The sequence below is a fragment of the Triticum dicoccoides genome, chromosome 4B (genome assembly GCF_002162155.2).
Source record: "Triticum dicoccoides isolate Atlit2015 ecotype Zavitan chromosome 4B, WEW_v2.0, whole genome shotgun sequence".
In the NCBI taxonomy this organism is placed as follows: Eukaryota; Viridiplantae; Streptophyta; class Magnoliopsida; order Poales; family Poaceae; genus Triticum; species Triticum dicoccoides.
In genome coordinates, this window is record NC_041387.1 from 177,294,753 (window position 1) to 177,300,828 (window position 6,076).

Sequence of the window (6,076 nt, forward strand, 5' to 3'; positions counted from 1 at the left end):
GGGGCCTTTTTTTTGGCCTTTCTCCTTTTTTTGTTAGTTGGGCAATGCTCTAATAATGATGATCATCACACTTCTATATATACACAAGGATTACAACTCGAAACTTAGAACAAGATATGACTCTATATGTATGCCTCCGGCGGTGTACCGGGATGGTGCAATGAATCAAGAGTGACATGTATAAAAATAATGCTTGGTGGCTTTGCCACAAATACGATGTGAACTACAAGATCATGCAATGGCAATATGACAAAAGTAATGTATGTCATGATGATGATGATGATGGAAGTTGCATGGCAATATATCTCGGAATGGCTATGGAAATGCCATAATAGGTAGGTATGGTGGCTGTTTTGAGGAAGATATAAGGAGGTTTATGTGTGATAGAGCGTATCGTATCACGGGGTTTGGATGCACCGGCGAAGTTTGCGCCAACTCTCAATGTGAGAAAGGGCAATGCACGGTACCGAAGAGGCTAGCAATGGCGGAAAGGTAAAAGTGCGTATAATCCATGGACTCAACATTAGTCAAAAGAACTCATATACTTATTGCAAAAATTTAGAAGTCATCAAAAATCAATTACTACGTGCATGCTCCTAGGGGGATAGATTGGTAGGAAAATACCATGCTCGTCCCCGACCGCCACTCATAAGGATGCACAAGCCAGGTACACTTCGTGTTTCAAATTTGTTACACAACTTTAACCATACGTGCATGCTACGGGACTTACAAACTTCAACACAAGTATTTCTCAAATTCACAACTACTCAACTAGCATGACTTTGATATTATTACCTCCATATCTCAAAACAATTATCAAGCATCAAACTTATCTTAGTATTCAACGCACTCAAAAGAAAGTTTCACATATCTTGAACACCAAGTATATTAACATTAAGCAAATTACCATGCTATTAACGACTCCCAAAATAATCTAAGTGAAGCATGAGAGATCAAGTTTCTTTAAAACAAATCCACCACCGTGCTCTAAAAGATCTAAGTGAAGTACTAGAGCAAAAAATTATCACGCTCAAAAAGATATAAGTGAAGCACTATGAGCAAAACTAGCAAGCTCAAAAGATATAAGCGAAGCACATAGAGTATTCTAACAAATTTCAATTCATGTATGGCTCTCTCAAAAGGTGTTTACAGCAAGGATGATTGTGGTAAAATAACAAGCAAAGACGCAAATAATACAAGACGCTCCAAGCAAAACACATATCATGTTGGTGAATAGAAATATAGCTCCAAGTAAATTACCGATGGAAGTGGACGAAAGAGGGGATGCCTTCCGGGGCATCCCCAAGCTTTGACTTTTTGGTGCCCTTGGATTATCTTGGGGGTTCCATGGGCATCCCCAAGTTTAGGCTCTTGCCACTCCTTGTTCCATAATCCATCAAAAGAATTCATCCAAAACTTGAAAACTTCACAACACAAAACTCAACAGAAATCTCATGAGCTCCGTTAGAGAAAGAAAACAAAAGACTACTTCAAGGTACTGTAATGAACTCACTATTTATTTGAATTGGTGTTAAAACTACTGTATTCCAACTTCTCTATGCTTTATAAACTATTTTACTAGCCATAGATTCATCAAAATAAGCAAACAACACACACAAAACAGAATCTGTCAAAAACAGAACAGTATGTAGTAATATGTAACTAACGCAAACTTCTGGAACTCTAAAAATTCCAAAAAAATAGGACGTACTGGAAAATTTGTTTATTGATCATCAGCAAAAATAATCAATGCAAAATCACGTTCCTGAGATTTATTGAATTGTTTCTCGTGAGTGCAAAGTTTCTGTTTTTGAGCAGAATCAAATCCACTATCATCATAGCTTATCCTATAGGTTCTACTTGGCACAAACACTAATTAAAACATAAAACCACATCCAAACAGAAGGTAGATGGATTATTTATTCCTAAACAGAAGCAAAAACTAAAAACTAAAAATAAAATTGGGTTGCCTCCCAACAAGCGCTATCGTTTAACGCCCCTAGCTAGGCATAAAAGCAAGGATAGATCTAGTTATTGTCATCTTTGGTAGGCAATCCATAAGTGGCTCTCATGATAGATTCATATGGTAATTTTATTTTCTTTCTAGGGAAGTGTTCCATGCCCTTCTTTAAGGGAAATTGGAATCTAATATTCCCTTCCTTCATATCAATAATTGCACCAATCGTTCTAAGGAAAGGTCTACCAAGAATAATAGGACATGAAGGATTGCAATCTATATCAAGAACGATAAAATCTACGGGCACATAATTCCTATTTGCAACAATAAGAACATCATTAATTCTTCCCATAGGCTTTTTAATAGTGGAATCCGCAAGATGCAAGTTTAGAGAGCAATCATCAAAATCACGGAACTCTAGCAAATCGCATAAAGTTTTGGGAATAGTAGAGACACTAGCTCCCAAATCACACAAGGCATCAAACTCATAATTTTTAATTTTAATTTTGATAGTATGTTCCCACTCATCATGGAGTTTCCTAGGGATAGAAACTTTCAACTCAAGCTTTTCTTTATAAGATTGCATTAAGGCATCAACAATGTGTTCGGTAAAGGCCTTATTTTGACTATAAGCATGAGGAGAATTTAACACGGATTGCAACAAGGAAATACAATCAATTAAAGAGCAATTTTCATAATTAAATTCCTTGAGATCCAAAATAGTGGGTTTAGCAACATCTCGATTTTTATTTCTTTCAATCCCACTTTTATCAATTTCATCATCAAGATCTAAAAACTCAGAATTCTTAGAACGCCTTCTAGGTAAAGGAAGATAATCTTCAGATTCATCAAGATTCATATTGCAAAACAAAGATTTAATGGGGGGCCCATCAATAACGTTTAGATCTTCATCTTGATTTTCATAGGGATTAGAAGAACATGCTTTAATAAAGGCATCTTTGGAAGCACGCATCCTAGTGGTTCTTTCTTTGCACGCATCAATGGAAATTCTCATAGCTTTGAGAGACTCATTGACATCATGCTTAGGAGGAATAGATCTAAGCTTTAAAGAATCAATCCCGAGAGAAATTCTATCAACGTTCCTAGCCAAATCATCAACTTTAAGCAATTTCTCTTCAAGCAAAGCATTAAAATTCTTTTGCGAATTCATAAACTCTTTAACACTACTCTCAAATTTAGAGGGCATCTTATTAAAATTTCCATAAGAGTTATTGTAGGAATTTCCATAATTATTAGAAGGATTACTAGGATAAGGCCTAGGATTAAAATTCCCTCTATATGCGTTGTTTCGAAAACTATTCCTACCAACAAAATTCACATCCATAGATTCATTATTATTCTCAAGCAAGGTAGATAAAGGCATATCATTGGGATCAAGAGGAGTATTTTTAGGAGCAAACATCTTCATAAGTTCATCCATCTTTTCACTGAAAACATTGATTTCTTCTATAGCATGCACTTTCTTACTAAGATCTTTCGGTGTGCCATTGAGAATAATTAGCCATAATATTATCAAGCAATTTGGTAGCATCCCCTAACGTAATTTCCATAAAAGTGCCTCCCGCGGCCGAATCTAAAAGATTTCTAGAAGCAAAATTCAATCCGACATAAATTTTTTGTATGATCATCCATAAATTCAAACCATGAGTAGGGCAATTGCGAAGCATTAATTTCATTCTTTCCCAAGATTGGGTAACATGCTCATGATCAAGTTGTTTAAAATTCATGATGTTGTTCCTAAGAGTGATAATCTTAGCGGGAGGAAAATACTTAGAGATAAAAGCATCTTTGCACTTGTTCCAAGAATCAATACTATTTTTAGGCAAAGATGAAAACCAAACTTTAGCACGATCTCTAAGTGAAAATGGAAATAACTTCAATTTGACAATATTGTTATCCGTATCTTTCTTCTTTTGCATATCACACAAATCAACAAAATTGTTTAGATGAGTAGTGGCATCTTCACTAGGAAGGCCGGCGAATTGATCTTTCATAACAAGATTCAACAAAGCGGTATTGATTTCACAAGACTCATCATTATTAAGAGGAGCAATCAGAGTACTAAGGAAATCATTATTATTGGTATTCGAGAAATCACACAATTTGGTATTATCTTGTGCCATGTCAACAAGTAATTCAACACACAAGCAAACAAAAAGGCAAAGGAAAAAGGCAAACGGAAAGAGAGGAGGAGATTGGGAAAGAGAGGGCAAATAAAACGGCAAGGGTGAAGTGGGGGAGAGGAAAACGAGAGGCAAATGGCAAATAATGTAATGCGAGAGATAGGGATTGCGATGGGTACTTGGTATGTTGACTGTTGCATAGGCCTCCCCGGCAACAGCGCTAGAAATCCTTCTTGCTACGTCTTGAGCTTGCGTTGGTTTTCCCCGAAGAGGAGAGGATGATGCGGCACAGTAGCGTAAGTATTTCCCTCAGTTTACGAGAGTGAGATCTGATAGAGATAATATTTTTGGTATTTTTGGTATAAAGATGCAAAGTAAAAAGTAAAAGCAAAGCAAGTAAATAAAGCGATGGAGATTAATATGATGAGAATAGACCTGGGGGCCATAGGTTTCACTAGTGGCTTCTCTCAAGAGCATAAATATTCTACGGTGGGTGAAAAAATTACTGTTGAGCAATTGATAGAACTGAGCATAGTTATGAATATATCTAGGCGATGATCATGTATATAGGCATCACGTCCAAAACAAGTAGATCGAAACGATTCTGCATCTACTACTATTACTCCACTCATCGACCGCTATCCAACATGCATCTAGAGTATTAAGTTAAAAACAGAGTAACGCCTTAAGCAAGATGACATGATGTAGAGGGATAAATTCATGCAATATGATAAAAACCCCATCTTGTTATCCTCGATGGCAACAATACAATACATGCCTTGCAACTCTTTCTGTCACTGAGTAAGGACACCGCAAGATTGAACCCAAAGCTAAGCACTTCTCCCATTGCAAGAACTACCAATCTAGTTGGCCAAACCAAATAAGATAATTCGAAGAGACTTGCAAAGATAACTCAATCATACATAAAAGAATTCAGAGAAGAATCAAATAATTTCCACAGATAAGCTGGATCATAAACCCACAATTCATCGGTCTCAACAAAGACACCGCAAAAAGAAGATTACATCGAATAGATTTCCACGAGAGAGGGGGAGAACATTGTATTGAGATCCAAAAAGAGAGAAGAAGCCATCTAGCTACTAGCTATGGACCCGAAGGTCTGAAGTAAACTACTCACACTTCATCGGAGGGGCTATGGTGATGATGTAGAATCCCTCCATGGTGGATGCCCCCTCTGGCGGAGCTCCAGAATAGGCCCCAAGATGGGATCTCGTGGATACAGAAAGTTGCGGCGGTGGAATTAGGTTTTTGGCTCCTGTTCTGATCGTTCGGGGATACGTAGGTATATATAGGAGGAAGGAGTACGTCGGTGGAGCTCCGAGGGGCCCACGAGGTAGGGGGCGCGCCCAGGGGGGCGCCCTCCACCCTCGTGACCGCCTCTGGCACTTCTTGGAGTAGGGTCCAAGTCTCCTGGGTCACCTTCGGTTGGAAAATCACGATCCCGAATGTTTCATTCCGTTTGGACTTCGTTTGATATTCTGTTTCTTCGAAATACTGAAAAAGGCAAAAAACAACAATTCTTGGCTGGGCCTCCGGTTAACAGGTTAGTCCCAAAAATAATATAAAAGTGGAAAATAAAGCCCAATATAGTCCAAAAGAGTAGATAAAGTAGCATGGAGCAATAAAAATTTATAGATACGTTGGAGACGTATCACTTCACTGATGTACTCGGCGGGAAAGGTGGTCTTTCATGATTTGACGACTCATTTACTTGCTTCGGTGCTATGACCGAGGAGGACCCAGAAAATGCGCGGTAGGGCGTCCCACGTCAGGAAGAATATACGCGTGCACCACTGGGAGGACCCCAAAACCGCGTGGTAGGGTGTGCCACGTCTCGGCATGAAGGAAAAATGTGCGTGTAAAAATGTACTGTATCAGATGTAGTACCTATGGTTTGACCTCGGGACCCATCCAGTCGGTAGAAAACACCCCACTAGCCACACAACTTCATCAT